Source organism: Phyllobates terribilis, unplaced genomic scaffold, assembly GCF_046119375.1.
Source record: "Phyllobates terribilis strain yellow unplaced genomic scaffold, ASM4611937v1 Scaffold_2__4_contigs__length_985480577, whole genome shotgun sequence".
NCBI lineage: Eukaryota > Metazoa > Chordata > Amphibia > Anura > Dendrobatidae > Phyllobates > Phyllobates terribilis.
In genome coordinates, this window is record NW_027362762.1 from 685,638,182 (window position 1) to 685,649,656 (window position 11,475).

Consider the following 11,475-nt stretch of genomic DNA (forward strand, 5'->3'; position numbering starts at 1 on the left):
GCGCATTGCTGCTGTGGATAAAGGGGAATTACCTGTACCTATTCAGGATTTTTGGAAAGTTTTTTCTGAGGAGGAGTCGCAAATTTTGCCTCCCCACAGAGACTATGATTGTACCATTGAATTTGTCCCTGGAGCGACTCTTCCTAAAAGTCGTTTACTTAATCTTACTATTCCTGAGAGAAAGGCTTTGGAGGAATACATACAGACGAGCTTGGCCGCCGGTCATATCAGACCCTCTACGTCACCTGTGGCGGTTGGATCTTTTTTTGTTAAAAAAAAGGACGGCGGTTTACGTCCTTGTCTGGACTTTCGCGAGATTAATAAAATTTCTGTACGCAATCCCTACCCACTGCCATTGATTCCTGATTTGTTTAACCAGTTAGTGGGGGCCAAGTGGTTCTCTAAAATTGATCTCCGGGGCGCATACAATTTGTTGCGCATGAAGGAGGGTGATGAATGGAAGACTGCTTTTAACACTCCTGTGGGTCATTTTGAGAATCTGGTTATGCCTTTTGGTCTTACCAATGCACCAGCATTTTTTCAGAATCTTATTAATGACATCCTTAGACCTTTGATCGGCAAAAATGTGGTTGTGTATTTGGATGACATTTTGATTTATTCGCCTGATCTGGAGACTCATTGGCGGAGCGTACGTGAGATATTACAGTTATTAATTGACAATTCGCTTTTTGCTAAGCTAGAGAAATGTGAGTTCGCTGTACAGAGAATTAGTTTTTTGGGCTACATTATCTCCAGCGAGGGCTTTGAGATGGACCCGGTGAAAGTTCAAGCTGTGCAGGAATGGCCTAGGCCTATTGGTTTGAAATCGATACAGAGGTTTTTGGGTTTCGCCAATTATTACAGAAAATTCATTAAAAATTTTTCTATTATTGTTAAACCACTGACCGATCTCACCAGGAAAGGTGCTAATACGGTTCAGTGGACTACTGAGGCCATTGAAGCTTTTGTGTTTCTAAAGGAGAGGTTCAGCTCTGCCCCCATCCTTATGCAGCCTGATGTGACTAAGCCGTTTTTGGGTGAGGTTGATGCTTCTTCGGTGGGGGTCGGTGCGGTGTTGTCTCAGGAAAACAGGGATGGAGTACATCCCTGTGCCTTTTTTTCAAAAAAATTTTCTGAGACTGAACTTAATTACGATATTGGTAATCGGGAATTGCTGGCTATTAAACTCGCATTTGAACACTGGTGTCATCTCTTGGAAGGTGCTGAATTTCCCATTCAGGTTTTCACTGATCATAAAAATCTGATCTATCTTGATGCTGCCAAGCGCTTGAATGCCCGTCAGGCTAGGTGGGCACTTTTTTTTTCGCGGTTTAATTTTTCCGTTACTTACATCCCGGGTACCAAGAATGTTAAAGCTGATGCTTTGTCTCGCAGCTTTTCTCCCATGGTCGGTGCTGAGGATGAGGAGAGCATTTTACAAGAAGGTGTTGTGATTGCTGCATTGGACTCTGTTTTGGAAGATGAGATTCTTAAATCACAGGAGAATGCCCCATCTAACACTCCCCATGGGAGGTTGTTTGTGCCTAGGACTTTTAGGAGAGATTTGTTTGTTGAGTGTCATGAGTCTCGGTTGGCAGGTCATCCAGGAATTTCTGAGACCAAGAGACTTGTGGGTCGCAGTTTTTGGTGGCCTGGATGGCAGAAGGAAGTCATTAAGTGGGTGCGTCAATGTACTGTGTGTGCTAGATCCAAGTCTTCGCATACTCCTGCTGCGGGGTTGCTTTGCCCTCTGGAGGTTCCTAGTGCACCTTGGACACATCTGGCTATGGACTTTATTACTGACCTTCCCTCCTCTGAGGGTTTCACGGTCATCTGGGTGGTCGTGGACCGTTTTAGCAAGATGTGTCACTTGGTTCCCTTCGTCAAACTGCCCTGCGCTAAGACACTCGCTAAGGCCTTTGTCAAGGAAATTGTCAGACTCCATAGTGTTCCTACTGACATTGTTTCTGATAGGGGACCTCAGTTCGTGGCTCGTTTTTGGCGTGCCTTTTGTGACAGGTTGGGAGTTCATTTGTCGTTTTCATCTGGATATCATCCTGAGTCTAATGGCCAGACAGAAAGGAAGAATCAGGATGTTGAGCAGTTCTTGCGTTGTTTTGTGGCAGACAATCAAGAGGGGTGGTCTGAGTTTCTGCCGCTTGCTGAATTTGCTCTTAACCACCATACATCCTCTTCTGCTGGGTGTTCGCCTTTTTTTTGTTGTTCTGGGAGACATCCGTCTTTTGGGTCATTCTCCAAATTGGTATCGGCTGTGCCTGAGAAGGAGAGCTTTTCCGGTGATTTGGAGAGAGTTTGGACGGATGTGCGTGGTAATCTTCAGGAGGCTAACAAAAAATCTAAAAGGTACTTTGACAGGAAACGTCAAGAGGTTTTGTTTACGGTTGGTGACATGGTTTGGTTGTCCTCTAAGAATCTGCGATTGAGGATTCCTTCTAAAAAATTGGGTCACAAGTTTGTAGGGCCCTTTAAGGTGCTTCAGGTAGTTAACCAATCTGCTGTTAGGTTGGAGGTTCCTACCTCCTGGAAGATTAATCCAGTGTTTCATGTTTCTCTATTGAAAAAAGCTGATGTATCCGATAGAGACGCCACTGCCACTGTTCCTCCGGTGGTGGAGGACGGGGAATATGAAATTTCCCACATCCTTAATTATAGACGGTATAGGGGGAGTTTGCAGTATCTCGTCGCTTGGAAGGGTTTCGGTCCCGAGGATAACTCATGGGTGAGGGTGGATGATGTTTCTGCTTCCAGACTTGTCAGAGCGTTTCACAAGAGGTTTCCTGATAAGCCTGGGCCTAGGGGATCCGGAGGATCCTTATAGAAGAGGGGGTACTGTTAGAACTCTCCTGTTAGTTTTTTTCTATTTTGCTGGTCACATGACCTTTTTTGCCTATTTAATCCTGCTCCGCCCTTCTGGCCATGCTGGACTTCATTGTAATTTCTACTCTTAAGCTAGCCAGGTGCTTTGTAACCTTTCTCAGTCAGTTTAGCTAGGTCTTTTGACCTCTATGTTCTATGTTGTTTGTTTGTCTTTTTACTGCTACAATTTCTGCTAGGAGGTGTCCATCTTTCTCCCAGTCCCTAGTTCTTGTAGGGATCCCTCCCTCACATCTATAGGTCTTCGTTCAAACTAGCTGAGGACTTTAGCGGGTCTGATCGCAGGATCAGGTTCCCCGTTACATCGTAGGGATCTAGCTTAGTTCTATTGTAGGGACAGATCTCCTGTCTTTCCTTAGTGCTTTTAGCAGATCATAACAGCAGGCTTCTGAATTCTCACAACGCATGCATTGCACACTTTTATGATTGTACCTTGCCAGTGGCAAGAGTGGATGGTTATGTGAGCACAAGTATGCAATTTGTATACTTCTGGCAACATTCTAACTAGACATGTCCGGCCTCGCTCAATTCAATTTCATTGAGTGAGGCCACGCATGTCTAGTTGGCACAAAACCACATGTATGCAAATCGCATTCTAGCAGTTTCATGACCTCCTACTCTCACTGCCAATGCTAGAGAATAATGACAGCATGCAGTGTGCCCTGTGAGAATTCAGAAGTTTGCAGTCACATAGAATGACTGCAGACACATTAAAAACTTGGAAACCCCTTTAGTGCTCCTAACATAAATAAAAACATAGTAAACCTTAACTTGTCAGACCGCACAACACTTTATTAACATAGCCATGTATTACATAATCTTACAAGTTATGGATTGTTACATGTGTACAGGATCAGAACCAATAACAGCACAAGGATACATCACCAGAACCATCAGCAGCACAAAAATACGTCAATAGAACCCCCATCAGTGCAGAAACACAGCATCTAAACCCTCATCAGTACAGAAATACATCACCAAAACCACCTGCAGTACAGAAATTCATCAGAATCACCAGGAATACAGAAATACATCCATATAACCACCATCAGTGCAGAAACAAAATATCAAAATCCTCATCAGTACAGACATACATCACAAGAACCACCATTAGTACAGGAATGCATCACTAGGATTACCATCAGTACATGAATACATCACTAGGACCACCATCAATACATGAACTCAGAGCTACCATCAGCTACCATCAGTACATGAATTATAATGTCAGGTCAGCCCAATATACATTTGTATCATGTGAACTTACTACTTCCAATACGTCCTTAACAATGGTGAGGAGATACTGGGAGATGTTGCTATGAGTCATCATCGGACTACAGACCATACAGGAACCACAGTACTGATGAGAATTAGTATCACAAAAAAACATTTACTTCCAGGTACCTTATAGATGACAATAAAAAGTACCACGTGGCGTGGCAATATTACACTACTGTACCTGCAGCAAGTATTCCGCCAATCCACCTGTCGCTGTGATTACTAAAATTTAAAGTGAACTTGCACTAAGGTAGTTATAGTAGGATATACTGTACAATAATAAAGTGCAAATATATATATATATATATATATATATATATATATATATATATATATAAAACTAATCTTTATTGTAGTTGTCCTAAAATATATGGGAAAAACAATGATAGTGTGTCCATTTTGTTAGTGCACAGTCCCACCATGTACGTGACTGTTTCCTCAATGGGAATCAGTACATCAGCCACTGAATCAATACATATTGTGGTAGATCGGCTCACTTGGTTGCACATAGAGGTACACTGTCTCTTTAAATCTTCTGCAGTTTATTAAATGCACTGCATAAACTAAATGTTAGCAAAATAAACACGGCCTTCCTGGCCTAACAGGAAAAACAAAACAACCATAACGTATGGCACAGTCCTTGTTGCTACGGGTAACCACCCGCTTCAGGAACGAAACAACCCAAAGTTTAGCTTTCCTTAACATGCACACCACATTTCCAGAGCTTGTGCCTCTAGGCCCTCCCCACACCAAATTCTTTGAAAGGCTGTGATTTTATCCTCTGACTTCCTCCCTATCTACAGGTGTTTAATCACCCTAGCACTAAGGTGGCTGATGAACCCACTCGTGTGCTGGAACCTTTTCCTATGTATAACTGCAGCTATTAATCTCAGTGCTACATATCACCCCTCCAGTACTTTGCCAGTGACTTTGTCACATATTCCATGCCTCTGCCTAAAGCCGTAGGTTTTGGCACCTTCAGTGACCAAACAGAGGAGTCTAAACTGGCATCTGTTACTATGCAGCTTGCCAGGCCTGTGTTCACATGAAAGATGAAGTCCTGTAGCCCTGAGTTTCAACTCTTGGAATGCCATCTCTGCTTCAAGAGACCATTTGGCCATTGATGTCTTCGTGCTCTTAAGAAGGTCGGTCAGGGGTGCGGCTATCATGGTGAAATTTGGGATACACCGTTTGTAGTATCCCACCATTCCCAGAAATGCCTGAAGCTGTTCCTTGGAGACCGGTTTCGCCCAACTTTGGACTGCCTCCACCTTATTTATTTGCGGCTTTACTTTGCTTCTTCCAACGATGTAGCCCAGATAATTTCCCTTCTTTTTCCCCATGGCACACTTCTTTGGGTTTATGGTAAACCCCACTTTCCTCAACGCATCCACGACGGCCTGGACTTTCTGCAGATGACTTCCCCAATCCGGGCTGAATATCACAATATCGTCAAGGTAAGCTGCGGTGTACTTTTTGTGAGGAGCTAAGATCTGATCCATGGCCCTCCAGAATGTAGCAGGGGCTCCTTGCAGCCCAAATGGAATTCTGGTATACTAGAAGCAACCATCAGGTCAGGGGCATACATAGAAGTCATGGGGCCCCATAGCAGAAGCTATAATTGCCCCCCCCCCTACAAAAAAATAAATATTTGTCAGTGTCACAGAAGAGCAGATCTCATAACTTTCCAGCCTTTACATAGTAATTTACCTCCTCTGAAGTCGTAGATTCCTCCTTCATTGCCTCCATAAAGTATGATGCCAACAAAAGTGCCCCCCAAACAGTATGATACCCCTATGGTGCATTCCTCCACATGCACAGTATAATGACACTATTGTACCCCACTTCAACTCCCACGGCAAAGTATGGTGACCCTAACACAGTATAATCCCCCAACTGTGAACCCCACAGAGCCCTCCATACACTCTCATGGCCCCACACAGCCCTCCAAACAGTATAATGGCCCCCACACAGCCCTCCAAACAGTATAATTAACCCACACAAACATTCACACTGTATAATTGCTTTCATACAGTATAATGGCCCCCCACATAGCCCTCAAAATATTATAATGGCCCCACATAGCCTTCCATATAGTATAATGCACCACCAATAATCTTCCATATAGTATAATACTCCCCCCATAAACCTCAATATAGTATAATGCGCCCTCCATAATCCTCCATTTAGTATAATGAACTTCCCATGGTCCTCCATAGAATATAATGCACTCCCCATAGTCCTCCATACAGTATATTACACCCCCCATAGGGTAAAATGGTAAAATGCAGCCCCCATATAGTATAATGCACGCCACAATCCTGCAGTATTATGGGCACCACGTACTCACTGATTTTAAAATACCGTATATTTTAAATAAGCCAACCCGAATATAAGCCGAGGCCCCTAATTTTACCACATAAAAATGGGAAAACCTATTACTTGAGTATAAGCCTAGGGTGGGAAATGCAGCAGCTACTGGTAAATTTCCCCATCCTCGTATGTGTGGCCCCCTCAATCCCACAATCCCTGGTATGTGTGGCCCCCACAATTCCTGGTATGTGTGGCCTCCTCAATCCCCAAATCCTGGTATGTGTGGCCTCCTCAATCCCCCATTCCTGGTATGTGTGGCCTCCTCAATCCCCAAATCCTGGTATGTGTGGCCTCCTCAATCCCCCATTCCTGGTATGTGTGGCCTCCTCAACCCCCCAATCCTGGTATGTGTGGCCTCCTCAATCCCCCATTCCTGGTATGTGTGGCCTCCTCAACCCCCCAATCCTGGTATGTGTGGCCTCCTCAACCCCCCAATCCTGGTATGTGTGGCCTCCTCAACCCCCCAATCCTGGTATGTGTGGCCTCCTCAATCCCCCAATTCTGGTATGTGTGGCCTCCTCAATCCCCCAATCCTGGTATGTGTGGCCTCCTCAACCCCCCAATCCTGGTATGTGTGGCCTCCTCAATCCAAGTATCCTGGTATGTGTGGCCTCTTCAATCCCCTAATCCCTGGTATGTGTGGCCTCCTCAATCCCCAAATCCTGGTAAGTGTGGCCTCCTCAATCCCCCATTCCTGGTATGTGTGGCCTCCTCAACCCCCCAATCCTGGTATGTGTGGCCTCCTCAACCCCCCAATCCTGGTATGTGTGGCCTCCTCAATCCCCCAATTCTGGTATGTGTGGCCTCCTCAATCCCCCAATCCTGGTATGTGTGACCTTCTCAATCCCCCAATCCTGGTATGTGTGGCCTCCTCAACCCCACAATCCTGGTATGTGTGGTCTCCTCAATCCAAGTATCCTGGTATGTGTGGCCTCTTCAATCCCCTAATCCCTGGTATGTGTGGCCTCCTCAATCCCCAAATCCTGGTAAGTGTGGCCTCCTCAATCCCCCATTCCTGGTATGTGTGGCCTCCTCAATCCCCCATTCCTGGTATGTGTGGCCTCCTCAATCCAAGTATCCTGATATGTGTGGCCTCCTCAACCCCCCAATCACTGCACACAAAACAATAAACACTTATTCTCACCTTCCTTCCTCACCTCTGCTCCAGCGCTGCGTCCTGTCTGCAGCAGCTCATGTCGGCATCTGAGCAGCGCGCGCTCTCAGACACAGAGGTGAGCTGCTGCCGGCACATTCACTCCTCTGCACTGACAGCAGGAGCCGGGGCTCAGCGCTCCTCCGTGCCCACTACTAAAGAGAATGAATATTCCGTCTTCTCCACGCCCATGGGAGTGGAGAAGAGGGAATATTCATGTGCCTTTAGCAGCGGGGACACGTGGTGGCTGCAGCAGCCGGCTACTGCATGTGCACCGCTCCTCCACTGCGCAACCCGCTCCTCTGTAGCTGCAACCTCCTACTCACCTATCCTCCTCACGGGCCCCCTCCGGCCACGGGCCCCATAGCAGTGGCGTGGTCTGCCGCCATTGGCGGTACGCCACTGCATCAGGTGTAGAAGAGGCCGTCTTCTCTTTGCATTTTGAGAGAGAAGGATTTAAAGGTAACCTTTCATTAAGTCCAGGGAGGTGATGTATCAGGCTGACCTTAGCTTCTCTACAATATCATCAATGCAGGGTATTGGATACGCATCACATTTTGACATCACATTTAGCTTCCTGTGGTTGTTGCAGAAACGCGACTCTCCCACAGGCATCCGCACAATGTTTCCGTTAGGATTTCATGTTCAGCCACCTGCGTACGTCCTGGCAACTCCGAGAACAGGTCCCGGTTCCGCTGAAGTAGTTCTCGGCATTGTTGTTTCTGGGCCGGTGACAGTGTCTCTGCCACTGTGACATCCTCAATGTCCCTTTCTGGCTTTTCCAGCCCACATGGAGGTTCAACAGGATCCCTCTGTTGCGCTGCCTTGATGGATATCGGCATGAGAGGATTTTGGACGAGAGAGGTGGTAGCAGTTAATTGGCAGGTGGATTTCTCTGTGACATCTGGGCCAATAGAGCCTCTGCATGACTCGTTCTTGAGTTTTGTCCACCCCCAGATGGTCACCTAAGACATGTGAATGGGCTCTATCCAACACCGTTTGTCTATAGGGTGCTGGTACCAACAACTGCTCCACTATCTCCTCCCTCACTTTATTAACTCGGTACAATAAGTCCCCAATCAACATAAAATAGGGAAACCTTGTGTCAGCCCCCGACTCCTGTGCTATGCTGTTTATGACGGTTACCTTATTGAACGCTTATTGAACTCTTCTTTTAGCAAAAGTTCTTTATGTTGGATGAACCCCATATTTTCTCTGGTCACCCCTAACTCAGGAATGTCTGCCTCAGGGAATACTACTTGCTTCTCTTTTCCCATTACACGGAAGGGAAACCCATCAGACTCTGGGGTTGGTGAGACTTTTTTAGGGCCAACCCATTTCTTACTCGAGTAATCCAGGTCTCCGCCCCTCCCCCACAAGTCCCAAAGCAACACAAAGTCCCGGCCTATGATGATTGGGTGCAACAAATCTGGGACCACGCCGACCTCATAGGACTCAGTACCTCGGCCGTTTCAATGACCATTCTGGCCACTGGATAGTCTTTAGCATTGCCGTGAATTAGGTGGATGCCAACCTTTTTCCCAGGGATCAATTAGAGAGGGAGTGTGTCACTTGAGGGTTACCACACTCCTTTAGTTTAGTAGTCGAGTAATTTGCAGGCCATTCACTTTGACAGGACAAATTTGGGGCCCCTTGCTGGGTGGACAGTCCACACTGCAAGCTGGATATGCATAGAACGAACACCCGCGTCCCATGCTACAGTCCATTTGCACAGTGGTCAGGGGACAACAAGCAGCTATATGACCTGGACCGTGACATCTCCAGCAAATTACATCCCCTGATGAGGGCCTTGGCATGACCTCTGCCTCCTCTTGGACTTTGGACACTCCACCACCTTTTTAACCTTTGCTCCCTAGAATGGAATGGGTTGCCTCCCCACAACCTGTCGACCCCCTGATACCTTTCGATCAGTCCAACCAAGTCATCGGCGTTCTGGGGATCTCCCTGGGCAACCTAAGTCTACATCGGGCTCGGAAGGGAGTGCATGAACCGGTCCATTACAACTTGCTCCACCATCTGCGCTGGGGTAGAGGACTCCGGCTGTAACCACTTTTGGATGAGGTGCAGCAGATCAAACATTTGGGAGCAAAGGGGTTTGTCATTGTGATATGCCCAGTGGTGGACCCGTTGTGCCCTGACAGACATTGTCAACCCCAAGGGCGCCAAAATTTTTGTTTTCAATTTTTCATATTCTTTGGCGTCCTGTAAAGCCAAATCATATTAGGCCTTTTGTGGCTCCTCCATTAAGTATGGTGCCAGGACATCCGCCCACTACTCTGGCGGGAGTTTCTCTCTATCGGCGACCCTTTCAAAAACAGTTAAAAAGGCCTCTATGTCATCACCCGGGATCATTTTCTGTAAGGCTCTCCTCACCGCCTTCCGGACAGAGAAATCATCAGCTGAAAATGGAGTCCGAGCCACTGCCGTGCCACGAACCGCCTCTGTGAGTAAATCAATCTGCTGCTGCGTTTGTCGACTCAGTTGCTGGTACTGTTGGAGCAGCTGGTCTTTTTTTTTTTTTTTAAACCTTTTATTTTTACTTGACACATGCTTCAATAGTCTCCATGGGAGACTAGAAGCTGCAATCATCAGATCGCCTGTGTGTAGCAAAAATGCTCACTGGCTATGACCGCCGACCGTTGGGTGGCGCTCATAGCTTCGCGGCAATGACAACAGCTGGGGTCTCCTGCAGTTTCCGAGTTGTCATGCCAACCCATCGGCAACCCGCGATCATGTGACGGGGTCGCCGATGGGCAGAGCTAATGATGCGCTTCCGGCGCGATCATGTTATATGCCGCTGTCAGAGATTGACAGCGGCATTTAACATGTTAACAGCTATGAGTGGTTCGCGATTCCACCCATGGCTGTTAGGGGCACATGATAGGTGTACAGATCAGCTGTCATGTCTCCGGAAAGGTGCGGGCTCATCGCCGTAGCCTGCACCAAGGGGAGAAGCCCAACATGTGCCATACATGTACTGCACATGTCGGAAAGGGGTTAAAAGGACTCTGTCAGCACAGAATGACTGTTCAAACCAAGTACAGGCGCTCAATGCTTCATAGCGGGGCCAAGCATTTATATACACCTTCCCACCTGCTTGGTTTCCATCTATCTCCTCCCTTCTCTGGCTCTATGAAGCCAGAGCTGTCAACCAAAGAAGAGGGGAGGGTGGAGATAGATAGACAACAGGCAGGTGGGAAGGTGTATTTAAATGCTTGGCCCCGCCATGATACACCGAGCGTCTGTACTTGGTTTGAACAGTCATTCTGTACTGACAGACTCCCTTTAAGGATGCAGAGCAGAAAAACTTGGAACTCTTCGAAAATAAGTTCCTTTTATTTGCATTCATATAGCGTTAAACGTTTTCGGTCCTGATACAGACCTTCATCAGAACTGAATGCTTTAGGTATACCTAAATACCTATTTAGGTATACCTAAAGCATTTAGTTCTGGTGAAGGTCTGTATCAGGACCGAAAAAGTTTAACGCTATATGAATGCATGAATGCAAATAAAAGGAACTTATTTTCAAAGAGTGCCAAGTTTTTCTGCTCTATATGATATATGGGTTGGATACCCTTCTTGTGCACCTGAATCGGTTACTGCAAGAGTGCCATATATTATAATTTTCTTCCCTTTAAGGATGCGTTCTTACTGCTGCTGCTAAACATTGAAAAAAAATCATTTAGAATCTAAAACTAATTTAATAGGCGAAAAAACATCTATGTGATCTGGCTGCTCATTGCCACTAAACCCA